This window comes from Capra hircus, chromosome 3, assembly GCF_001704415.2.
Source record: "Capra hircus breed San Clemente chromosome 3, ASM170441v1, whole genome shotgun sequence".
Classification (NCBI taxonomy): Eukaryota; Metazoa; Chordata; class Mammalia; order Artiodactyla; family Bovidae; genus Capra; species Capra hircus.
In genome coordinates, this window is record NC_030810.1 from 57144460 (window position 1) to 57172247 (window position 27788).

General features: G+C 39.2%; 1 pseudogene; it reads left to right on the plus strand.

Moving 5' to 3' along the window:
• LOC102188459 lies at positions 23049 to 23966 on the plus strand (annotated as a pseudogene).

A 27788-nucleotide genomic window follows, 5' to 3' on the forward strand; every position in this document is an offset into this window, starting at 1 on the left:
AGAAACCAGGGGTACAGAGAAGCACATTCATACACTCAATAATAGTCCCACAGGTTGTGACCTAAAGTTTTAACATCTAAGAAGTCACCCAAGCTGGAAGGTTATTGCAGAGAGGGAGAAGGCAAGGTGGCAGGAGGAGGTGATAGAAGACAAGATAGAGACCCCAGGCCATATAATCAAAAGCAAAATGATTGTGTGATGTCATTTTTCTCAATTGAGTTAGATTATGACGGATAAATTGTGATGGAAATTAAATGTATTTTCTTAATCCAAAAAGTTCAACTAAATGGATAGTGGCTACACTTGACAGGATTACTTGTCATAGCAAAATGTATAAATCTCAAACGAACACAAAGTTAGAAGGATCATTTATAGTATCTTAAGATAAATTGCTTTGAATGGGAGTTTCCTTTCCTGTGCTGTAAGGTCTCCAACACATATCTAAAGGATTTACTGCTGTGAAAAATGAAGAATGTTTAAACAGAATAAAGGGGGAGGGAGAGTTTATTTTGTTGTTTTTCTTTTTGATTAATTACTATAACACTGTCTTTCAGATGACTGCAGGAGTTTCATATTGATTTTCAACATTCTTCGGTGCCAAAGCTCTTATAGGACAACTTTGATGCTATAAGAATTCTGCCATTTTGCTAACAGATACAGCTCTTGAGGTTCATTATTAGCCCTATTCAGTCAATTCATATTATTGCTATAAATGCTATGAGGGGAAAGTGCTTCTGAGTATTTAGGTCTACACTCTATTTTAAACTATATATTCAGTTTCCATATTTTTTCCTTGGAGGCTGAATTAGCATCTCTGGCTGCTTCGTGTCATGTGTGTCATCTTTTAGACCTCAGCTACCTGTGCCATCTTCTCCTCTTTTCTGGCATTCTTTGAATTCTAACATGCAGGGACTCCATTCTTGAGCCTGAAGTAGCTGTCATCTTGCAACACTGTCCTCAAATTCCAGCAGATTTGTTTTTAATCTTTAATATACAAACTTTCTCTGGTGGTGCAGAGGTTAAAGCATCTGCCTGCAATGTGAGACACCTGGGTTCGATCTCTGGGTCAGGAAGATGCCCTGGAGAAGGAAATGGCAACCCACTCCAGTATTCTTGCCTGGAGAATCCCATGGACGGAGGAGCTTGGTGGGCTACAGTCCATGGGAAGCAATGAGTCGGACACGACTGAGCGACTTCACTTTCACTTTCACATACAAACTAAATGAGTTTGTAACCACTAAAACCCCTTAGTTCAATCAATTTCTCAAATTGGATGATGCTCCTAAGATTAGCCATGTCACTTTTAAATACCAGTGATCACAAATAAAATAATTGGTACGCAGTTTTAACAGTCAGTAAGAGGTTTTCTTTTTTTCTTTTCTTTTTTTAATTAAAAAAAAGTCCTGAAGAAGAATGGCATGGGGTCAAGTAGTGATGTATGGAAGTACTGGATAAATATTGGCCCTGGAATCAAAACAACTTTGCCTAAAATAATGTCTTCGCCTCAAATTATGCCTTCTCCAACTTCATTTGTAATCCAAATATATGACTATGATCTTCATGTTAAAATACAGCTTGCCTAAGTTTTGCCTCTTGTTTAAAAATATAATTACAAAATCATATTGTGCTACATTAGAATCATGATAGTGGATGAAGTTAGAAAATTAAAATAATAGTAAAGTTTGGAAAGAGGATTTGAGCAAAAAGAAACACTTAAGGTATCCTGCTACAATGCAGGGGGCCCCACGTGGTGCAGTCATAAAGAATCCGCCTGCCAGTGAAGGAGATACAAGAGACACGTGTTTAACCCCTGGGTTACAAAGATCGTGTAGAATAGGAAATGGAAGCCTACTCCAGTATTCTTGCCTGGAAAGTTCCATGGGCAGAGTGAGCTACAGTCCACAGGGTCTCAAAGAGTCAGATACAACTGAGTACTAAGGTTATATACATACATGATCTATAGTTGATCACAGAGGCTAGCTATTAGTGACTCTAATGAGATACTTTAGGCCATCCTAGATATAATAAATAAGGAGAAACTTTGGGAAAATGTTGTTCAGTCACTAAGTTATGTTTCACTCTATGCAACCCCATAGACTGTAGCTCAACAGGTTTTTCTGCCCTCCACTACCTCCCAGAATTTGCTCAAATTCACGTCCATTAAGTTGGTGATGCTATCAAACTGTCTTTTCCTCTACCACCCCCTTCTCCTTTTGCTTTCAATCTTTCTCATCATCAGGGACTTTTTCAATGAGTCAGCTTTTTGCATCAGATGGCCAAAGTATTGGAACTTCAGCATTCAGTTCAGTTCAGTTCAGTTCAGTCGCTCAGTCGTGTCCGACTCTTTGCAACCCCATGAATCGCAGCACGCCAGGCCTCCCTGTCCATCACCAACTCCAGGAGGTCACGCAGACTCACGTCCATCGAGTCTGTGATGCCATCCAGCCATCTCATCCTCTGTCGTCCCCTTCTCCTCTTGCGCCCAATCTCTCCCAGCATCAGAGTCTTTTGCAATGAGTCAAATCTTCTCATGAGGTGGCCAAAGTATTGGAGCTTCAGCTTTATCATCATTCCTTCCAAGAAATCCCAGGGTTGATCTCCTTCAGAATGGACTGGTTGGATCTCCTTGCAGTCCAAGGGACCCTCAAGAGTCTTCTCCAACACCACAGTTCAAATGCATCAATTGTTCGGCGCTCAGCCTTCTTCACAGTCCAACTCTCACATCCATACATGACCACTGGAAAAACCATAGCCTTGACTAGACAGACCATAGTCGGCAAAGTAATGTCTCTGCTTTTGAATATGCTATCTAGGTTGGTCATAACTTTTCTTCCAAGGAGTAAGCATCTTTTAATTTCATGGCTGCAGTCACCATCTGCAGTGATTTTGGAGCCCGCAAAAATAAAGTCTGACACTGTTTCCACTGTTTCCCCATCTATTTCCCATGAAGTGATGGGACAGGTTGCCATGATCTTCGTTGTCTGAATGTTGAGCTTTAAGCCAACTTTTTTGCTCTCCTCTTCCGCTTTCATCAAGAGGCTTTTTAGCTCCTCTTCACTTTCTGCCATAAGGGTGGTGTCATCTGCAAATCTGAGGTTATTGATATTTCTCCCAGCAATCTTGATTCCAGCTTGTGTTTCTTCCAGTCCAGCATTTCTCATGATGTACTCTGCATATAAGTTAAATAAGCAGGGTGACAATATACAGCCTTGACATACTCGTTTTCCTATTTGGAACCAGTCTGTTGTTTCATGTCCAGTTCTAACTGTTGCTTCCTGACCTGCATACAGATTTCTCAAGAGGAAGGTTAGGTAGTCTGGTATTCCCATCTCTTTCAGAATTTTCCACAGTTTATTGTGATCCACACACTCAAAGGCTTTGGCATAGTCAAGAAGCAGAAATAGATGTTTTTTTGGAACTCTCTTGCTTTTTCCATGATCCAGAAGATGTTGGCAATTTGATCTCTGGTTCCTCTGCATTTTCTAAAACCAGTTTGAACATCAGGGAGTTCACGGTTCACATATTGCTGAGTCTGGCTTGGAGAATTTTGAGCATTACTTTACTAGTATGTGAGATGAGTGCAACTGTGCAGTAGTTTGAGCATTCTTTTGCATTGCCTTTCTTTGGAATTGGAATGAAAACTGACCTTTTCCAGTCTTGCGGCCACTGCTGAGTTTTCCAATCTTGCTGGCATATTGAGTGCAGCACTTTCACAGCATCATCTTTCAGGATTTGAAATAGCTCCACTGGAAATCTATCTCCTCCACTAGCTTTGTTTGTAGTGATGCTTTCTAAGGCCCACTTGACTTCACATTCCAGGATGTCTGGCTCTAGATTAGTGATCACATCATCATGACTATCTGGGTCGTGAAGATCTTTTTTGTACAGTTCTTCCATGTATTCTTGCCACCTCTTCTTAATATCTTCTGCTTCTGTTAGGTCCAGACCATTTCTGTCCTTTATCGAGCCCATCTTTGCATGAAATGTTTCCTTGGTATCTAATTTTCTTGAAGCGATCTCTAGTCTTTCCCATTCCGTTGTTTTCCTCTATTTCTTTGCATTGATCGCTGAAGAAGGCTTTCTTGTCTCTTCTTACTCTTCTTTGGAACTCTGCATTCAGATGCTTATATCTTTCCTTTTCTCCTTTGTTTTTTGCCTCTCTTCTTTTCACAGTTATTTGTAAGGCCTCCCCAGACAGCCATTTTGCTTTTTTGCATTTCTTTTCCATGAGGATGGTCTTGATCCCTGTCCCCTGTACAGTGTCACGAACCTCATTCCATAGTTTGTCAGGCACTCTATCTATCAGATCTAGTCCCTTAAATCTACTTCTCACTTCTGCTGTATAATCATAAGGGATTTGATTTAGTTCATACCTGAATGGTCTAGCGGTTTTCTCTACTTTCCTCAATTTAAGTCTGAATTTAGCAATAAGGAGTTCATGATCTGAGCCACAGTCAGCTCCCAGTCTCTCAGGCGGCTGCAAGCCTGCTCACTAAGCACGGCCGAGAGGAGCTACCCTGCCTCTGAGGTCAGTGGCGGCGGCCGGGAGGAGCTACCCCAAGTCTGAGGTCAGGGGCAGGGAGAAGCCACCTCGAGCCTGAGGCCAGGGGCGGTGACCTTGAGTAGCCACCCGGACCCTGAGGCCAGGGGCAGCAGCTGGGAGGAGCCACCCACGCGCAAGGCCAGGGCCAGCAACCAGGAGGAGCAACCTGAAGAGTGGTGGCTGTGCAGGCACAGGAGGGCCTAGAGGAGCTTTCCCACTTTGAAGGTCAGGAACAGTGGCGGTAAGGAGATACCACTCATCCAAGGTAAGGAACAGCGACTGTGCTTTGCTGGAGCAGCTGTGAAGAGATACCCCACGTAAGAGAAACCCAAGTAAGATGGTAAGTGTTGCAAGAGGGCATCAGAGGGCAGACACACTGAAACCATACTCACAGAAAACTAGTCAATCTAATCGCACTAGGACCACAGCCTTGTCTAACTCAATGAAACCAAGCCATGCCTTCGGGGCAACCCAAGACAGGTGGGTCATGGTGGAGAGGCCTGACAGAATGTGGTCCACTGGAGAAGGGAATGGCAAGCCACTTAAGTATTCCTGCCTTGAGAACCCCATGAACAGTAGGAAAAGGCAAAATGATAGAATACCAAAAGAGGAACTCCCCAGGTCATTAGGTGCCCAATATGCTACTGGAGATCAGTGGAGAAATAACTCCAGAAAGAATGAAGGGATGGAGCCAAAGCAAAAACAATACCCAGTTGTGCATGTGACTGGTGATAGAAGCAAGATCCGATGCTATAAAGAGCAATATTGCATAGGAACCTGGAATGTCAGGTCCATGAATCAAGGCAAATTGGAAGTGGTCAAATAAGAGATGGCAAGGGTGAACGTCGACATTCTAGGAATCAGCAAATTAAAATGGACTGGAATGGGTGAATTTAACGCAGATGACCATTACATCTACTACTGTGGGCAGGAATCCCTCAGAAGAAATGGAGCAGCCATCATGGTCAACAAAAGAGTCCGAAATGCAATACTGGACGCAATCTCCAAAACAACAGAATGATCTCTGTTAGTCTCCAAGGCAAACCATTCAATATCACAGTTATCCAAGTCTATGCCTCAACCAGTAATGCTAAAGAAACTGAAGTTGAATGGTTTTATGAAGATCTACAAGATCTTTTAGAACTAACACCCAAAAAAGATGTCCTTTTCATTGTAGGGGACTGGAATGCAAAAGTAGGAAGTCAAGAAACACCTGGAGTAACAGGCAAATTTGGCCTTGGAATGGGGAATGAAGCAGGGCAAAGACTAATAGAGTTTTGCCAAGAAAATGCACTGGTCATAGTAAACACCCTGTTCCAACAACACAAGAGAAGACTCTACACATGGACATCACCAGATGGTCAACACTGAAATCAGATTGATTATATTGTTTGCAGTCAAAGATGAAGAAGCTCTATACAGTCAGCATTAGTCCTTGCAATGAATATTCAGGGTTGGTTTCCTTTATGATTTACTGGTTTGATCTCCTTGCTGTCCAAGGGACTCTCAGGAGTCTTCTCCAGCACCACAATTCAAAACATCAATTCTTCAGTGACCAGCTTTCTTTATGGTCCAGCTCTCACATCCATACATGACCACTGGAAAAACCATGGCTTTGACTATATGAACCTTTTCTGGCAAAGTGATGTCTCTGCTTTTTAATATGCTGTCTAGGTTTGTCATAGCTTTCTTTCCAAGGAGCAAGCATTTTGTAATTTTAAGGCTGCAGTCACCATCTGCAGTGACTTGGGAGCACAAGAAAATAAAATCTTCCATTGCTTCCACTTTTTCTCCTTCTATGCTATGAAGTAATTGGACCAGATATCATGATCTTAATTTGCTTTAATGTTGAGTTTCAAGCCAGCTTTTTTGCTCTCCTCTTTCATCAAGAAATTTTAGTTCCTCTTTAGTTTCTGCCATTATAGTGTTATCATCTGCATATCTGAGGTTGTTGATGTTTCTCCCAGAAATCTTGATTCCAGCTTGTGATTCATTCAGCCTGGAATTTTGCATGATGTACTCTACATATAAGTTAAATAAGCAGGGTGACAATATGCATCCTTGTCATACTGCTTTCTCAATTTTGAAGCAGTCAATGAATGAGAGACTTAAATATTTAGAATCTCCATTTATTCTTGACCCTTTAGACATGTCTCAGAACTGTATATTAACAAATGTGATCAAGTTCTGTGATTTGAATTTCCTAGGACTTCTCTCTGTACACAGCAAAGTCTTTTAAGAAATAAAGACTTGTAGACCAAGTAAAAGGAATTTTCCATCTTTTGATAACTATTATTCCCCTCTATAGCCTGTACTAATTCATTATTTGACTATTTAATAGAGGCAGAGTCAAAAAATCAAAATGATGTGTCAGAAGTCTTCCTTAAGCCTGCATATTCTTCCCCTAGCCTCCAGATGTTTGACACAAGTCTGAAGTTCAATAAAAAACAATTTAGGAAAAAAGAAATCTATGTATCTTTTGCTAAGTTGTAACTGTCAAGAAAATGGCAAACAATAAACAGACATCTTCAGAAGTGAAAATTGTCAAGGGTCGTTTTATTCCCCTCCTTTAATATAATAGATCTTGCATAGATTTCCTTCTCTCTGCAACAGTAGAGATTTTGTACTTTCTCCAGGAAGTTTAAGGAAATGATTATTTTCTCATGAAATGAGTCATTAAAAGGCACAGAGCCATACTTAACTACCTAAGTGTCAGTGTTATATTGAATATGATGAGGTATATTACAAAGTTTTGCTGAAGATTATTTGTAGCCATAGGAAAAGAACATTAACACTGCCAAGTGTGTTGTAGAGATGAGGATAACTTAGTTCTTCCTAGTAAAATAGTGAACTTTCATGTTATTAAATGTATTACACTTAAAATTCGCTCATATATCACATTTTAAATCCCCACTGAAAATTCTGTATGTTCAATATTAAATGCTCACACATTCAAATGAATACTAACATTATTTTCTCTCATTAAAATTAAGCTCCTTTTCCAAAAGAAATTATATAAACTCATGTTCCCCAATAAAAAATTATTGTAATGGGAATGTGACTGTGGTAAGTAATATCCTGTATACTTTAAACTGCCTGAGAAGCCACATTTTCCAGAATCCCTGAAAATTAAAATAAGTACATCTTTCTAAGTATACATTGAATTTTGGCCGATGATAACATTTAGTTCATTTATATTCTTTCATATACTGTGCCCTTGATTTCATCATAGATCTCTTAGTTTTCTAACTCCATTTATCCATAATCTAAATTTGAAGCATACATTTTTAGGTTATAATCAAGAATAAAGTTAATAGTTTCTAGTTGGAGAGAGTAAAACAGGAACAGGGACTCTGGGTTAGAAAACTTCCTTTTTTCCTTCTTTCCTTCCTTCCCTCCTTCCTTCCTTTTTTAATGAAGTATACATACTGTAGGAGTAATGCCCCATGAATCATCACAAAGTGAACAAACTCAAGAGACTCACAGCAAAGTTAAGATATACAAAGCTATTTGCACTCAGGAAGATCCCTCTTTGCCCTTCCCATCCACTGTCTCAGTTTTCTACGCACAAGGTAACCAAGCAACTTCTCTGGTGTCCACTCGCTAGGGCATCATGTTGCCAATGCATGTGGAATGTTTGGTCAGGGAACTAAATCCCACATGGCGCAGCTAAGAGTTATACCTCAGCTAAAGATTCTGCATGCCACAACTAAGACCCAAAGCAGCCAAAAGATGATAACCAATGTCATTTTGAAATGTCAAGGAATAGTTTTGAACCTTATATGGCATGTGTGTGTGTGTGTGTGTGTGTGTGTGTGTGTCTTAAAACTTGTCTTAAAAGTTTTAAGACATTTCTCCTCTACATTTGAATGAGATCCTTCCTGGGTACAGTAATCTGGGTTGAAGGTTTTTCTCTTTCATCGCTTTAAGTATATCCTGCCATTCCCTTCTGGCCTGAAGAGTTTCTATTGAAAGATCAGCTGTTATCTTTACGGGAATCCTCGTGTATTATTTGTTCTTTTTCCCTTGCTGCTTTTAATAATGTTTTTTTTGTGTTTGATCTTTGTTAATTTGATTAATATGTGTCTTGGGGTGTTTGGCCTTGGGTTTACCCTGTTTGGGACTCTCCGGGTTTCTTAGACTTAGGTGGCTATTTCCTTCACCATTTTAGGGAAGTTTTCAACTATTATCTCCTCAAGTATGTTCTCATGGCCCTTCTTTTTGTCTTCTTCTTCTGGGATTCCTATGATTCGAATGTTGGGGCATTGGACATTGTTCCAGAGGTCTCTGAGGTTGTCCTCATTTCTTTCAATTCTTTTTTCTTTTTTCCTCTCTGCTTCATTTATTTCTACCATTCTATCTTCCACCTCACTTATCCAATCTTCTGCCTCAGTTATTCTACTGTTGGTTCCCTCCAGAGTGCTTTTGACCTCAGTTATTGCATTATTCATTATTGATTGACTCTTTTTTATTTCTTCTAGGTCCTTGTTAAACATTTCTTGCATCTTCTCAATCCTTGTCTCCAGACTATTTATCTGTAACTGCATTTTGTTTTCAAGATTTTGGATCATTTTTACTATCATTATTCTGAATTCTTTTTCAGGTAGACTCTCTATCTCCCCCTCCTTTGTTTCCTTTGGTGGGCTTTTATCATGTTCCTTTACCTGCTGAATATTTATCTGCCTTTTCATCTTGTTTAGATTATTGTGTTCAGGGTGGCCTTCTGTATGCTGGAAGTTTCTGGTTCCTTTTCATTGTGGGGGTTGCTCTCTGTGGGTGGGGCTGGACGAGTGACTTGTCAAGGTTTCCTGGTTAGGGACACTTGCACCAGTGTTCTGGTGGGTGGAGCTGGATTTCTTCTCTCTGGAGTGCAATGAAGTGTCCAGTAGTGAGTTTTGAAGAGTCTATGGGTTTGGTGTGACTTTTGACCTGTATTCTAATGCTTAGTGTGTTGTTTCTGCATTTTTGGAGAATTAGCTTGATATGTCTTGCTCTGGAACTTGTTGGCTCTTGGGTGGAGCTTAGTTTCAGTCTAGGTATGGAGGCTTTTGGATGAGCTCTTGTCAATTAATGTTCCCAGAAGTGAGGAGTTTTCTGGAGTTCCCCGGTTTTGGATTTAAGCCTCCTGCCTCTGGTTTTCAGTCTTATTCTTACAGTAACCTCAAGACTTCTCCATCCATACTGCACCAATCATAAAACATCTCCTTTTGAAGATAGCGTGCTGCCTTTCTCGGTGCCTTGTGTCCTCTGCCAGCTTTCAGAAGCTGTTTTGTGGAATTTGCTCAGCGTTCAAATGATCTTTTGATGAAAGTGGTCTCCCCATCCTATTCCTCCACCATCTTAGGACCATCCCTCATCAATGTCTTTTTTCAGTGACTGTTCTGATGTATTGAACTAGTTGGGAAAATGCCCTGACAGATGTTAGATTGGAGCCCCAAATTCAGCTTCAAAAGCCCACTTTGCTGCAAGTAAGCCTTCAGACTCTCAGATGGACTCTGAGGCCACTCAACTGCTCTTCTGAGCTGGGAGAGAAGGGAGTCTTTCACGAGGAGTGGAGTTCAAGCAAAAGCTGAGAGAATTCAGCACCACCAAACCACCTCTTCAACAAATGCTAAAGGATCTTCTCTAGACCAGAAACACAGAAAAGGTGTATAAACTCAAACCTAAAACAACAAAGTAAATGGCCACAGGATCATACTTATCAATAATTACCTTAAATGTAAATGGGTTGACTGCCCCAACCAAAAGACAAGGACTGGTTGAATGGATACAAAAACAAGACCCCTATATATGCTGTCTACAAGAGACCCACGTCAAAACAAGGGTCACATACAGTCTGAAAGTGAAGGGCTTCAAATCGTATTTCACACAAATGGAGACCAAAGGAAAGCAGGAGTAGCAATACTTATATCAGATAAAATAGACTTTGAAATAAAGGCTGTGAGAAGAGATCTAGCCTTGGTAACTTCAAAAAAAATGAAATCATTCCTTGCATCTTTCTGATCACAATGCAGTAAGATTAGATGTCAACTGCAGGAAAAAAAAAACTATTAAAAATATAAAAATATGGAGGAAAAGCAACATACTTCTGAATAACCAGAGATCACAGAAGAAATTAAAAAAGAAATCAAAATATGCACAGAAACAAATGAAAATGAAAACACAACAACCCAAAACCTATCAATTCAGTTCAGTTCAATCGTTCAGTCATGTCCGAATCTTTGCGACCCCATATCCCACAGCATGCCACCCCTCCCTATCCATTACAAACTCCAGGAGTTTAACCAAACTCATGTCCATTGAGTCGGTGATGCCATCCAACCATCTGACCGTCTACCGTTCCCTTCTCCTCCTGCCCTCAATATCTCCCAACATCAGGGTCTATTGAAATGAATCAGCTCTTTGCATCAGGTGGCCAAAATATTGGAGTCTCAGTTTCAACATCAGTCCTTCCAATGAACACTCAGGACTGATATCCTTTAGGATGGACTGGTAGACCTTCTTGCAGTCCAAGGGACTCTCAGGGGTCTTCTCCAACACCACAGTTCAAAACATGAATTTTTTGGCTCTCAGCTTTCTTTAGAGTCCAACTCTCACATCCATATATGACTACTAGAAAAACCTAGCCTTGACTAGACAGACCTTTGTTGGCAAAATAATGTCTCTGCTTTTTATTATGCTGTCTAGGTTGGTCATAACTTTCTTTCTAAGGAGTATGCTTTTTCAATTTCATGGCTGCAGTCACCATCTGCAGTGATTTTAGAACCCTCAAAAATAAAGTCAGCCACTGTTTCCCCATCTATTTCCCATGAAGTGATAGGACTGGATGCCATGATCTTTGTTTTCTAAATTTTGAGCTTTAAATCAAATTTTTCACTCTTTTCTTTCACTTTAATCAAGAGGCTCTTTAGTTCTTCTTCACTTTCTGCCATAAGAGTGGTGTCATCTGCATATCTGAGATTATTGATATTTCTGCTGGCACTCTTGATTCCAGCTTGTGTTTCTTCCAGTCCAGCATTTCTCATGATGTACTCTGCATAGAAGTTAAATAAGCAGGGTGACAATATACAGCCTTGACATACTCCTTTTTCAATTTGGAATCCGTCTATTGCTCCATGTCCAGTTCTAACTGTTGCTTCCTGACCTGCATATAGGTTTCTCAAGAGGCAGGTCAGGTGGTCTGGTATTCTCATCTTTTTCAGAATTTTTCAGAGTTTATTGTGATCCACACAGTCAAAGGCTTTGGCATAGTCAATAAAGCAGAAATAGATGTTTTTCTGGAAATCTCTTGCTTTTTTGATGATTCAATGGATGTTGACAATTTGATCTCTGGTCCCTCTGCCTTTTCTAAAACCATCTTGAACATCTTGAAGTTCACAGTTCATGTATTGCTGAAGCCTGGCTTGGAGAATTTTGAGCATGGCTTTACTAGCATATGAGATGAGTGCAATTATGTGTTAGTTTGAGCATTCTTTGGCATTGCCTTTCTTTGGGATTAGAATGAAAACTGACCTTTTCCAGTCCTGTGGCCACTGCTGAGTTTTCCAAATTTGCTGGCATATTGAGTGCAGCACTTTCATAGCATCACTTTTTAGGATTTGAAATAGCTCCACTGGAATTCCATCACCTCCACTAGCTTCGTTTGTAGTGATGCTTTCTATGGCCCACTTGACTTCACATTCCAAAAAGTGTCTGTAATCTAGGTGAGTGATTTGTCACATGTCTGGCTCTATGTGAGTGATCACACCATAATGATTATCTGGGTCATGAAGATCTTTTTTGTAAAGTTCTTCTGTGTATTCTTGCCACCTCTTCTTAATATCTTCTGCTTCTGTTAGGTCCATTCCATTTCTGTCCTTTATTGAGCCTATCTTTGCATGAAATATTTCCTTGGTATCTCTAATTTTCTGAAAAGATCTCTAGTCTTTCCCATTCTATTATTTTCCTCTATTTCTTTCCACTGATGACTGAGAAATGATTTCTTAAATTCTCCTTGCTATTCTTTGTAACTCTGCATTCGAATGGGTATATCTTTCATTCTTTCCTTTGCTTTTCACTTCTCTTTTCACAGCTTTTTGCAAGGCCTCCTCAGAGAGCCATTTTGCTTTTTTTCCATTTGTTTTTCTTTGGGATGGTCTTGCTTCCTGTCTCATACACTATGTCACAAGCCTCTTTCCATAGCTCATCAGGCACTCTGTCTATCAGATCTAGTCCCTTAAATCTATTTGTCACTTCTATTGTATAATCATAAGGGACTTGATTTAGGTCAGACCTGAATGGTCTAGTGGTTTTCCCCACTCTCTTCAATTTAAGTCTGAATTTGGCAATAAGGAGTTCATGATCTGAGCCATAGTCAGCTCCTGGTCTTGTTTTTGCTGGTTTGTATAGAGCTTCTCCATCATTGGCTGCAAAAAAACCTAATCAATCTGATATTAGTTTTGGCCATCTGGTGAGGTCCATGTGTAGAGTCTTCTCTTGTGTTCTTGAAGAGGGTATTTGCTATGATCAATGCATTCTCTTGGCAAAAATCTATTAGTCTTTGCCCTGCTTGATTCTGTACTCAAAGGCCAAATTTGCCTGTTACTCGAGGTGTTTCTTGACATCCTACTGGATTAAAGATCTAAATGTAAGACCAGAAATTATAAAATTCCTAGAGGAAAACTTAGGCAAAACACTCTCAGACATAAATCACAGCAGGATCCTCTATAACCCACCACCCAGAGTAATGAAAATAAAAGCAAAAATAAACAAATGCTAATTAAAATTAAAAGCTTTTGCACAACAAAGAAAACTATAAGCAAGGTGAAAAGACAGCCTTCAGAATGAGAGAAAATAATAGCAAACTGAGCAACTGACAATCTCAAAAATGTACATGAACACTTGCAGCTCAATCCCAGAAAAATAAACGACTCAATCAAAAAATGGGCCAAAGAACTAAACAGACATTTCCCCAAAGAAGACATAAAGATGGCTAACAAACACATGAAAAGATGCTCAATATCATTCATTATCAGAGAAATGCAAATCAAAACCACAATGAGGTACTATCTCACACCAGTCAGAATTGCTGCTATCAAAAAGTCTAGAAACAATAAATGCTGGAGATAGTGCACAGAAAAGGGAACCCTCTTACACTGTTGGTGGGAATGCAAACTAGTACAGCCACTCTGGAGAACGGTGTGGAGATTCCTTAAAAAACTGGAAATAGAACTGACATACGACCCAGCAATCCCACTGCTGGGCATACACACTGAGGAAATCAGAATTGAAAGAGACGCATGCACCCCAATGTTCATCGCAGCACTATTTACAATAGCCAGGACATGGAAGCAACCTAGATGTCCACTGGCAGATGAATAGATAAGAAAGTTGTGGTACATATACACAATGGAATATTACTCAGCCATTAAAAAGAATGCATTTGACTCAGTTCTAATGAAGTGGATGAAACTGGAGCCTGTTATACAGAGTGAAGGAAGTCAGAAAGAAAAACACCAATACAGTATATTAATGCATATATATGGAATTTAGAAATATGTTAATGATGACCCTATATGGAGACATCGAAAGAGACACAGATGTAAAGAACAGTCTTTTGGACTCTGTGGGAGAAGGCAAGGGTGGGATGATTTGAGAGAATAGAATTAAAACATGTATATTATCATATGTGAAACAGATTGCCAGCCCAGGTTCAATGCATGAGAGAGGGTGCTCAGGGCTGGTGCACTGGGATGATGCTGAGGGATGGGATGGGGAGGGAGGTGGGAGGGGGGTTTAGGATGGGGAACACATGAAAAAAAAAAGCCTTAAGACAACTTTTTGAGTAGTTTTAGATCCATAGCAACAGAGATTTCCAATATACACCTTGAACTTACACAGGAATATCCTTCTCCACTCAACGCCCTTCACCAGAGCAGGGTTTTTGTTGCAGCTAATGAACCTCTATTGACACATCATCACAACCTGAAGTCCATAATATACAATTTATTTTTGATGTAGTATAGTCTATGGGTATGGACAAAATTTAATGACATATATCTGCCATTATGGGCTTCCCTGGTAGCTCAGATGATAAAGAATGCACCTGCAGTGTGGGAGACCTGGGTTCAATTCCCGGTTTGGGGTATGGCAACCCACCCCAGTATTCTTGCCTGGAGAATCCCAGTGGACAGAGGTCATCTGGCCTATGGTCCATGGAATCACAGAGAGTCAGATACGATTGAGCAACTAAGCACAGCACATCTACCATTATAGTATCATAAGAAGTATTTTCACTGTCCTAAAAATCCTTTGTTCTGCAATCCTCTTGTTCATCCCCTGGCAACTATGTATCTTTTAACTGTCTCCTCAGTTTTGCTTTTTCCAGAATATCATGTAATTGAAATCCTGTACCATGTAGCCTTTTCAGATTGGCTCTTTCATTTAGTAATGTGCATTTAAGTTTTCTTCGTTTTTCCATGGTTTAGTAGCTCATTTCTTTTTAGTACTGAAGAATTTTCCCATGTCTGGATGTAATAGAGTTTAGTTTTCATTTATTTACTAACGGACATTTTTGTTGCTTCCAAGTATGGCAGTTACAAATAAAGTTTCTATAAATATCTATGTGCAAGTTTTTGTGTTCACACAAATTTCCAGCTTCTTTGGATAAATAGCAAAGAGTGTAGTTAGATCATATGGTAAGAGTGTGTTTACTTTTGTAAGAAATCTGAAATTGTCTTCCAAAGTGGCTGTATCATTTTGCGTTTCCCCTAGCAGTGTATGAGGATTCCTGTTACTTTGTATCTTCAGCAGTATTTGATGTTGTTGGTGTTCCAGATTTTGGCCATTTTTATAGGTATGCAAGGCTTCCAGGGTCTAGTGGTAAAGAATCCTCCTACCAGTGCATGAGGCACAAGAGACACAGGTTCGATCCCTGGTTGGGAAGATCCCCTAGGAAATAGTAACTCACTCTTGTATCCTTGCCTATAAAATTCCATGAAGAGAGGGGCCTGGAGGGCTACAGTCCATGAGACTGCAGAGAGTAGGACACGAATGAGTGACCAAGCATAAAGAATAGGTATGCAGTGGTGTCACAGTGTTGTTCTGAGTTACATTTCCCTGATGACATATGAATGGGACATCTCTACATAAGCTTTTCTGCTATCTTCTTTGGTGACTTGTCTGTTAAGATCTTTAGCTCATTTCTTAATTGGATTTTTCTTATCATCAATTTCTATGTATTTTTGGAAACCAGTCATTTATCAGATGAGTATTTTGCTATACTTTCTTCTAGTCTGTGGCTTGTCTCCTTAATCTCTTGACACTGTATTTCATAGAACTGAGTTTTTTCTTTTTTTTTTTTAATAACGAAGTTCAGTTTATCAAGTTTTTGTTTTTGTCTCTCATGATTGTGCCTTTAATGCTATATCTAAAAAGTAATAGCCACCACCATGGTTATCTAGATTTTATGCTATTTTCTAGAAGTTTTAAAGTTGTGCACTTTTCATTTGGGTCTATAATCTATCTTGAGCTAGTTTTGGTGAAGGCAGTAAGGTCTTTTGTTTAGATTCTTTTTTTTTTTTTTTAATGTAGATATACAGTTGCTCCAGAATAATTTGTTGAGAATCTCATTTTTGTTCCATTGTATTGCCTTTGCTTGTTTGTAAAAGATCTAATGATTAACAAATGCTGGCTTATTTCTTAGCTTTCTATTCAGTTGCATTGATCTAGTTTTTTCCTCAGTACCACATTGTTTTGATTACTGTAGCATTATAATATGTCTTAAAGTTAAATTTTGTTTATGTTTAGTTGCTAAGTCATGTCCAACTCTTTTGCAACCCCATAGACTATAGCTTGCCAGGCTCCTCTGTCCATGAGATTTCTCTGGCAAGAATACTGGAGTGGGTTGCCATTTCCGTGTGTAAGGGATCTTCCTGACCCAAAGATTGAACCTATGTCTCCTGCATTGCAGGTGGATTCTTTACAGCTGAATCACTGGGGAAGCCTGAGGTTGAGTAGTATCAGTCTTTCAACTCTCTTCTCCTATGTTGTATTCACTATTCTGGTTCTTTTGCCTCTCTTTATAAATTTTAGAATCAATTTTTCAATATCCACAAAATAACTTGTTAAGACTATTATTAATATTTTATTGAATCAATAAATCAATTTGGGAAGAAATGACATTTTGATAATATTCAGTCTTTCTATCCATGAACATGAATATACCTAATTTATTTAGTTTTTTTATTTCATTCATCAGAGTTTTTTAGTTTCCCTCATATAGATCTTGTACATATTTGTTAGATTTATACCTATGCATTTCATACTTGGGGATTGATAATGTAAATGTTATTTCATTTTAAATTTCAAATTCTAGTGTTTATTGCCAGTATATAAGAAAGTAATTACCTTTTCTATATTAACCTTGTCTCTGCAATCTTGCTACAATCACACATTAGTCCCAGAGAATTTTTTGGCAATTCTTTCAGATTTTCTGCACAGATGATCATTTCATGTATATAAAAAAGACAGTTTTAGTTCTTCTTTCCCAATCTGAAAAATTTTTCATGTCTTATTATATTAGGTGGAATTTCCAGCATGGCATTGAGTAGAAATGGTGAGAGGGAACATCCTTGTCTTGTTGCTGATATTAGTGGGAAAGCTTCAAATTTTTCACCATTAAGTATGCTGCTATATTATGTTATAGACTTTTTGTAGATATTCTTTATCAAGTTGAGGAAGTCCCCTCCATTTCAAGTTTACTGAGAATTTTTATTACGAATGAGTGCTTATTCACCTATTGATATGATAATATAGTTTTTTCTTTATAGTCTATTAATGAGGATGGATTACATTACTGATTTTCAAATGTTAAAATGAGTCTTGGTTACCCAGGACAAATCCCACTTGGTCATTATGCAATATTCTCCTTATACATTGTTGGATTTATTTGATTTGGTCATATTTTGTTGAAGATTTTTGAATCAATATTCACATTCATGAGAGATATTATAATTTCTTTTCTTATAATTGTGTGGTTTTTGTATTAGGTCTTGTTGCCCTCATAGAATGAATTCAGAAATATTTCCTCTGCTTCCTACCCTATAAGGATGTTAAATACTTCCTTCTTCCTCTACAAGAAATTGTAGAGAATTTATACAATTTCTTTAAATGTTTTGTAGAATTTACTAGTGAACACATCTGGGCCTAACCTTTTCTGGTTTGGAAGGTTGTCAATTATTGATTCAATTACATTAAGAGATATAAGCCTATTCATATAATCTATTTCTTCCAGTGTGCATTTTGGCAGATTGAATCTTTAGGTAATTGGTCTATTTCATCTAAATTGTTAAAACTATGTGCATAGATTTGTTCTTAGTATGTCCTTATTATCCTTTTAAGTTCCCTGGGATCTGTAGAGACTTTCCTTGATTTCCAATATTAGTAATTGTGTTTTCTTTCTTTTCCTCAGGTTAACTTGGGTAGAGGATTATAATAGCAGATTCTAATGAACTTTTCAAAAAACAAGCTTTGGTTTCAGTGATTTTCTTTTTTTCTTTATGGTTTCCTTATCAGTTTCATTGGTTTCTGCTCTACTTATTATTTCTTCCTTATACTTATTTTTAATATGCTGTTCTTTGTCTTGCTTCATGTGGTGGTGGAAACTTAGATTATTGATTTTAGATCTTTCTTTTCTAATATATATGATTATTGCCATAAACTTATATTTAAACATTATTTAGTAATGACCCACAAATTTTGAAAATTATATTTTCATTTAAGTTAGTTCAAAATATCTTTTAATTTCTCTACACAGAACAGATAAAATAATCCTTGTACATTATGAAAAAATTATTCTATGATTACTGTCCTTTAAGAGCCAGACATCCTGGATGCAAAGTCAAGTGGGCCTTAGGAAGAATCACTATACTATCATATCACTGTCTATCACAAAGCTAGCACAGGTAATTAAATTTCCATTGAGCTATTTCAAATCATAAAACATGATGCTCTTAAAGTGCTGCACTCAATATGCCAGAAAATTTGGAAAACTCAGCAGTGGCCACAGGACTTAAAAAGGACAGTTTTCATTCCAATCCCAAAGAAAGGCAATGCCAAAGAATGTAAAAACTACTGTACAATTGCAATCATCTCATATGCTAGCAGGCAATGCTGAAAATCGAGCAAGATAGGCTTTAACAGTATGTGAACTAAAACTTCCAGATGTTCAAGCTGGATTTAGAAAAGGCAGAGGAACCAGAGATCAAATTGCCAACAACTGTTGGGTCATAGAAAAAGCAAGACAATTGCAGAAAAATATCTACTTTTGCTTCATTGACTATGCCAAAGACTTTGACTGTGTGGATCACAACAAACTGTGGAAAATTATTAAAGAGATGGCAACACCAGACCACCTTATCTTCCTCCTGAGAAGTCTGTATGCAGGTCAAGAAGCAACAGTTAGAACCAGACATGGAACAGCAGACTGGTTCCAAATCAGGAAAAGAGTACGTCAAGGCTGTATAGTATCACCCTGCTTATTTAACTTATATTCAGAATGCATCATGTAAAATGCTAGGCTGGATGAAGCACAAACTGGAATACAGATTGTCAGGAGAAATATCAATAACCTCAGATATGCAGATGACACAACCCTTATGGCAGAAAGAGACGAAGAACTAAAGAACCTCTTGATGAAAGTGAAAGAGGAGAGTGAAAAAGCTGGCTTAAAACTCAACATTCAAAAAACTAGGATCATGGCATCTGGTCCCATCACTTCATGGCAAATAGATGGGTAAACAATGGAAACAGTGACAGACTTTACTTTCTTGGGCTCCAGAATCACTGCAGATGGTGACTGCAGTCTTGAAATTAAAAGACACTTACTCCTTGGAAGAAAAGCTATGACCAACCTAGACAGCATATTAAAAAGCAGAGACATTACTTTGCTGACAATGGCCCATCCAGTTAAAGTTCTGGTTTTTCCAGTAGTCATGTATGGATGTGAGAGTTAGACCATAAAGAAGGCTGAGCAGTGAAGAACTAATGCTTTTGAACTGTTGTGTTGGAGAAGATTCTTGAGAGTCCGTTGGACTGCAAGAAGATTACACAAGTCAATCCTAAAGGAAATCAGTCCTGAATGTTCATTGGAAGGAATGATACTAAAGCTGAAGCTCCAGTATTTTGGCCACCTAATGTGAAGAGCTGACTCAGAAAAAGATCCTTATGCTGGGAAAGATTGAAGGCAGGAGGAGAAGGAGATGACAAAGGATGAGATGTTTGGATGATATCACCGACTAAATGGACATGAGTTTGGGTAAACTCCGGAAGTTGGTGATGGACAAAGAGGCCTGTCATGCTACAGTCTATGAGATTGCAAAGAGTCAGACACAACTGCATGACTGAACTGAACTGAAGTGAAACTCTCCTGTGGTTTCTCATTGCACCAAAGATTAAATCCAAAATCTTATCATAACTTGCAAGACATGATCTGACCTCTTTTCAAATCTCCTTAATTAAGTACTTTCAACAAATTATACCATAGTTATAATAATACACAATAAAAAACTCAACTAGAGATCATTACTTACCTTGATTTATTCATCCATATAAGAAATACAGAATGTTAATGCATTAGCATATGATATTCCATATGTATTTTCTCATTTAAACTTCACAAATACTATTGCAAATATATTCTCTTCTTACATTTTCACATATAGAAGAGTGAAGCTCAGGAAGACTAAGAAAGAGCAGGTAAAATAAAATTTGCAAATTTTTTTTTCAAAATACATTCGCATGTAAGAATTAAAGATTTTAAAATTTAAAAAAAATAAAAAATAAAACATTTTAAATCTTAAAAAAAAAAAAATTCATTCTTCCATTTTTCCAAAGACCTCTATCAGTTCAGTTCAGTTCAGTCGCTCAGTCATGTCTGACTATTTGCAACCCCATTAATCGCAGCACGCCAGGCCTCCCTGTTCATCACCATCTCCCGGAGTTCACTCAGACTCACATCCATCGAGTTTGTGATGCCATCCAGCCATCTCATCCTCGGTCGTCCCTTTCTCCTACTGCCCCCGATCCCTCCCAACATCAGAGTCTTTTCCAATGAGTCAACTCTTCGCATGAGGTGGCCAAAGTACTGGAGTTTCAGCTTCGGCATCATTCCCTCCAAAGAAATCCCAGGATTGATCTCCTTCAGAATGGACTGCTTAGATCTCCTTGCAGTCCAAGGGACTCTCAAGAGTCTTCTCCAACACCACAGTTCAAAAGCATCAATTCTTTGGCGCTCAGCCTTCTTCACAGTCCAACTCTCACATCCATACATGACCACAGGAAAAACCATAGCCTTGACTAGACAGACCTTAGTCGGCAAATTAGTGTCTCTGCTTTTTAATACGTTATCTAGGTTGGTCATAACTTTTCCTCCAAGGAGTAAGCGTCTTTTAATTTCATGGCTGCAGTCACCATTTGCGGTGATTTTGGAGCCCCAAAAAGTAAAGTCTGACACTGTTTCTACTATTTCCCCATCTATTTCTCATGAAGTGATGGGACCGGATGCCATGATCTTCGTTTTTTGAATGTTGAGCTTTAAGCCAACTTTTTCACTCTCCTCTTCCGCTTTCATCAAGAGGCTTTTTAGCTCCTCTTCACTTTCTGCCATAAGGGTCGTGTCATCTGCAAATCTGAGGTTATTGATATTTCTCCCGGCAATCTTGATTCCAGCTTGTGTTTCTTCCAGTCCAGAGCTTCTCATGATGTACTCTGCATATAAGTTAAATAAGCAGGGTGACAATATATAATTGTAGTATAATGAAAAATGATAATGCAAGAAGATTGAATGGGATTAGAACTTTTCAAATTTCCAGGGTTCCTTTCAGATTATCTTGCCCACAATAAATTTAATCTTTCTTAAGCATTTCCACCATAGATTATACAACTAGCAAATCCACATGTGTATTAAAATTTTGCCATATCACATACATATTATTGACAATGATTTACTCTCAGTGGGCATTCTGCATTCTTAAAGAATATTGTTATCAACATTGCACTTGTGCTAGAACATACGTCCATATGCTTAGATAATCAAAACCAGGTTTTTCTATCTCTAATAGGCCTCATATTTCCCACAGAAGAATTTTAGCTTGGCATGTGACTGGCCACCTAGGAATACATTATCCAGCCTCCCTTATAGCTTGTGAAACCATGTCACTATATTCTCATTGATGGTATATGAACAGGACAAATTTGTGCATATTCCATATGACTTGTTTAAAAGTAAATTGATTGCTGGGATTTATTTTTCCTTCTTCCCATAAGCCAATATATGGATACCGTGGCAATATAGATTAACGATGTCAGTTCAGTTCAGTCACTCAGTCATGTCTGACTCTTTGAGACCCCATGAACTGCAGCACGCCAAGCCTCCCTGTCCATTATCAACTCCTGGAGCTTACCCAAACTCATGTCCATTCAGTTGATGATGCCATCCCACCATTTCATCCTCTGTCATCCCCTTCTCCTCCTGCCCTCAATCTTTCCCAGCATCAGGGTCTTTTCAAAAGAGTCACCTTTTGCATCAGGTGGCCAAAGTATTGGAGTTTACCCTTCAACATCAGTATTTCCAATGAACACCAAGGACCAATCTCCTTTAGGGTGGACTGGTTAGATCTCTGTGCAGTCCAAGGGACTGTCTAGAGTCTACCCCAACACCACAGATCAAAAGCATCAATTCTTCAGCACTCTCACATCCATACATGACTACTGGAAAAACCATAGCCTTGACTAGATGGGTCTTTGTTGGCAAAGTATTGTCTCTGCTTTTTGATATGCTGTCTAGGTTGGTCATAACTTTCCTTCCAAGGAGTAAGCATCTTTCAATTTCATGGCTGCAATCACCATCTGTAGTGATTTTGGAGCCCAGAAAAATTAAGTCAGCCACTGTTTCCACTGTTTCCCCTTCTATTTGCCATGAAGTGATGGGACCTAACAGAAGCAGAAGATATTAAAAAGAGGTGGCAAGAATACACGGAAGAACTGTACAAAAAAGATCTTCATGACCCAGATAATCATGATGATGTGATCACTAATCTAGAGCCAGACGTCTTGGAATGTGAAGTCAAGTAGGCCTTAGAAAGCATCACTACAACCAAAGCTAGTGGAGGTGATGGAATTCCAGTTGAGCTGTTTCAAATCCTGAAAGATGATGCTGTGAAAGTGCTACACTCAATATGCCAGCAAGATTGGAAAACTCAGCAGTGGCCACAGGACTGAAAAAGGTCAGTTTTCATTTCAATTCCAAAGAAAGGCAATGCAAAAGAATGCTCAAACTACCGCACAATTGTACTCATCTCACATGCTAGTGAAGTAATGCTCAAATTTCTCCAAGCCAGGCTTCAGCAATACGTGAACCATGAACTCCCTGATGTTCAAGCTGGTTTTAGAAAAGGCAGAGGGCTTTTCTGCCCCTGGACGCCACCAAGAAAGCATCATTGAAGTCTTCCCCGCCTCCACTGCCATCATGTCTAAATCGGAGTCTCTCTAAGAGCCCGAACAGCTGCGGAATCTCTTCATCAGAGGATTGAGCTTTGAAACAACCGATGAGAGTCTGAGGAGCCATTCTGAGCAATGGGGAACCGTCAAAGACTGTGCGCTAATGAGGGATCCAAACACCAAGTGCTCCAGAGGCTTCGGGTTTGTCACATACGCCACGGTGGAAGAGGTGGATGTGGCCATGAATGCAAGGCCACACAAGGTGGATGGAAGAGTTGTGGAACCAAAGAGGGCCATCTCAAGAGAAGATTCTCAAAGACCTGGTGCCCACTTAACTGTGAAAAAGATTTTTGTTGGTGGCATTGAAGAAGACACTGAAGAACATCACCTGAGTGATTATTTTGAACAGTATGGGAAAATTGAAGTAATTGAAATCATGACTGACTGAGGCAGTGGCAAAAAGAGAGGCTTTGCTTTTGTAACCTTTGATGACCATGACTCTGTAGACAAGACTGTCATTCAGAAATACCACACTGTGAATGGCCACAACTGTGAAGTGAGAAAAGCCCTTTCTAAGCAAGAGATGGCTAGTGCTTCATCCAGCCAGAGAGGTCGAAGTGGTTCTGGAAACTTTGGTGGCGGTCGTGGAGGTGGTTTTGGTGATGACAACTTTGGTTGTGGAGGAAACATCAGCAGTCGAGGTGGCTTTGGTGGCAGCCATGGTGGTGGCGGATATGGTGGCATTGGGCATGGATATAATGGATTTGGTAATGATGGAAGCAGTTTTGGAGGTGGTGGAAGCTACAATGATTTTGGCAATTAGAACAATCAATCTTCAAATTTTGGACCCATGATAGGAGGAAACTTTGGAGGAAGAAGTTCTGGCCCCTATGGTGGTGGAGGTCAATACTTTGCCAAACCATGAAACCAAGGTGGCTATGGTGGCTCCAGCAGTGGCAGGAGCTATGGCAGTGACGGAAGGTTTTAATTACTGCCAGGAAACAAAGCTTAGCAGGAGAGGAGAGCCAGAGGAGTGACAGGGCAGCTACAGGTTACAACAGGTTTGTGAACTCAGCCAAGCACAGTGGTGGCAGGGCCTAGCTGCTACAAAGAAGACACCTTTTAGACAACACTCATGTGTATGGGCAAAAAACTCGAGGACTGTACTTGTGACTAATTATATAACAGGTTGTTTTAGTTTCTGTTCTGTGGAAAGTGTAAAGTATTCCAACAAAGGGTTTTAATGTAGTTTTTTTTTTTTTTCTTGCACCCATGCTATTGATTGCTAAATGTAATCATCTGATCATGACGCTGAATAAATGTCTTTTTTTTTTTAATGTGCTGTGTAAAGTTAGTCTACTCAGAAGCCATTTTAGCAAACTACCCCAACAGTATGAAGTTAGAATTTCTTCAGGGTGATGCCAGGTTCCATTTGAAATTTATTTACAACCTGCTTCGTGGAGAAGCTGTTGTCTTCAGAACCTTGGTGTAGTTGAACTTACAGTTACTGTGTTGTGACCTGGAGTTCACCATTAAAAGGGTCACCCATGCAAAGTCATGGAGTTTTTATAATTTTTTTGGTTATTAATGATTGTTGGCACACCTATGCAATATATCTAAATTGAATTATGGTACCAGATAAAGTTATAGATGGGAATGAAGCTTGTGTATTATCCATTATCATGTGTAATCAATAAAAGATTTAATACCATCTTGAATGGAAAAAAAAGAAAAGGCAGAGGAACCAGAGATCAAATTGCCAACATCCGCTGGATCATGGAAAAAGCAAGAGAGTTCCAGAAAAACATCTGTTTCTGCTTTCTTGACTATGCCAAAGCCTTTGAGTGTGTGGATCACAATAAACTGTGGAACATTCTGAAAGAGATGGGAATACCAGACCACCTAACCTGCCTCTTGAGAAATCTGTATGCAGGTCAGGAAGCAACAGTTAGAACTGGACATGAAACAACAGACTGGTTCCAAAGAGGAAAAGGAGTACGTCAAGGCTGTATATTGTCACCCTGCTTATTTAACTTTTATGCAGAGTACATCATGAGAAACGCTGGACTGGAAGAAACACAAGCTGAATCAAGATTGCAAGGAGAAATATCAATAACCTCAGATACGCAGATGACACCACCCTTATGGCAGAAAGTGAAGAGGAACTAAAAAACCTCTTGATGAAAGTGAAGGAGGAGAGTGAAAAAGTTGGCTTAAAGCTCAACATTCAAAAAACGAAGATCATGGCATCTGGTCCCATCACTTCATGGAAAATAGATGGGGAAACAATGGAAACAGTGTCAGACTTTATTTTTGTGGGCTCCAAAATCACTGCAGATGGTGACTGCAGCCATGAAATTAAAAGATGCTTACTCCTTGGAGGAAAAGTTATGACCACCCTAGATAGTATATTCAAAAGCAGAGACATTACTTTGCCGACTAAGGTCTGTCTAGTCAAGGCTATGGTTTTTCCTGTGGTCATGTATGGACGCGAGAGTTGGACTGTGAAGAAGGCTGAGCGCCGAAGAATTGATGCGTTTGAACTGTGGTGTTGGAGAAGACTCTTGAGAGTCCCTTGGACTGCAAGGAGATCCAACCAGTCCATTCTGAAGGAGATTAATCCTGGGATTTCTTTGGAAGGAATGATGATAAAGCTGAAGCTCCAATACTTTGGCCACCTCATGAGAAGAGTTGATCATTGGAAAAGACTCTGATGCTGGGAGGGATTGGGGGCAGGAGGATCAGGGGACCATAGAGGATGAGATTGCTGGATGGCATCACGGACTCGAAGGACGTGAGTCTGAGTGAACTCCGGGAGATGGTGATGGACAGGGAGGCCTGGCGTGCTGCGATTCATAGGGTCGCAAAGAGTTGGACATGACTGAGCGAGTGAACTGAACTGAACTGATGGGACCAGATGCCATGATTTCACTTTTCTGAATGTTGAGCTTTAAGCCAATTTTTTCACTCTCCTCTTTCACTTCATCAAGAGGCTCTTTGGTTCTTTATTTTCTGCCACAAGGGTGGTGTCATCTGCATATCTGAGGTTATTGATATTTCTCCTGGCAATCTTGATTCAGCTTGTGCTTCCTCTGGCCCAGCGTTTCTCATGATGCACTCTGCATATAAGTTAAATAAGCAGGGTGACAATATACAGCTTTTACATAGTCCTTTTCCTATTTGGAACCAGTCTGTTGTTTCTCCAGTTCTAACTGTTGCTTCCTGACCTGCATACAGGATTCTCAAGAGGCAGGTCAGGTCGTCTGGTATTCTCATCTCTTTCAGAATTTTCCACAGTTTATTGTGATCCACACACTCAAAGGCTTTAGCATAGTCAATAAAGCAGAAGTAAATGCTTTTCTGGAACTCTCTTGCTTTTTTGATGATCTAGCAGATGTTGGCAATTTGGTCTCTGGTTCCTTTGCCTTTTCTAAAACCAGCTTGAACATCTGAAAGTTCACCGTTCATGTATTGCTGAAGCCTGGCATGGAGAATTTTGAGCATTACTTTACTAGTGTGTGAGATGAGTGCAATTGTGCGGTAGTTTGATCATTCTTTGGCATTGCCTTTCTTTTGGATTGGAATGAAAACTGACCTTTTCCAGTCCTGTGGCCACTGCTGAGTTCCAAAATTGCTGATATAATGAGTGCAGCACTTTCACAGCATCACCTTTTAGGATTTGAAACAGCTCCACTGGAATTCCATCACCTCCACATGCTTTTTTGTAGTGATACTTTCTAAGGGCCACTTGACTTCTTATTCCAGGATGTCTGGCTCTAGGTGAGTGATCACACCATCATGATTATCTTCGTCATGAAGGTTTTCTTTGTACAGTTCTTCTGTGTATTCTTGCCACCTCTTCCTAATATCTTCTGCTTCTGTTAGGTCCATACCATTTCTGTCCTTTATTGAGCCCATCTTTGCATGAAATGTTCCCTTGGTGTCTCTAATTTTCTTGAAAAGATCTCTAGTCTTTCCCATTCTATTGTTTTCCTCTATTTCTTTGCATTGATCACTAAGGAAGGGTTTCTTATCTTGTCTTGCTATTCTTTGAAACTCTGCTTTCAAATGGGTATATCTTTCCTTTTGTCCTTTGCTTTTCACTTCTCTTCTTTTCACAGCTATTTGTAAGGCCTCCCCAGACAGCCATTTTGCTTTTTTGCATTACTTTTTCTTGGGGATAATCTTGATTCTTGTTTCCTGTACAATGTCATGAATTCTGTCCATAGTTCAGCAGGCACTCTGTCTATCAGATCTAGTTGCTTAAATCTATTTCTCACTTCCACTGTATAATCATAAGGGATTTGATGTAGACAAAATCAGTACATTAGGGAATCATACAGAACTAAAGTACCTAAACAATGCTTGAAAGGAAGGGTAAACTTCTATTTTATTTACTTTGTTAAAGTAGCTTAGTCTTTAACACATTTGTCAAAGGTCAAATACAAGCTATCTCATTATGTCTCAAGGAATCACTATCAATCACATTTAATGCATTTGGTCACAAACTGTTTTGTTTAAATCATGTTTCCCTAACCATACATTTTAAATATGTTCTTCAACTAGTGGTGCTCAGTACGTATTTGCTGATTTTTGTTGGTTGTTTTATTTTATAAAATTAACACATAAAGAAGTTTATCACCTAGTTAAATTTTCTGAGGACTCAGGGTCTCAAAAATTGTTGAATATTAAGTTGCTAGTTAGTAATGTCTGGAGCTTGATGAATCTTTGATTGTTCTCTCTGTTTTCCAAAAGACAGACTGGTCAT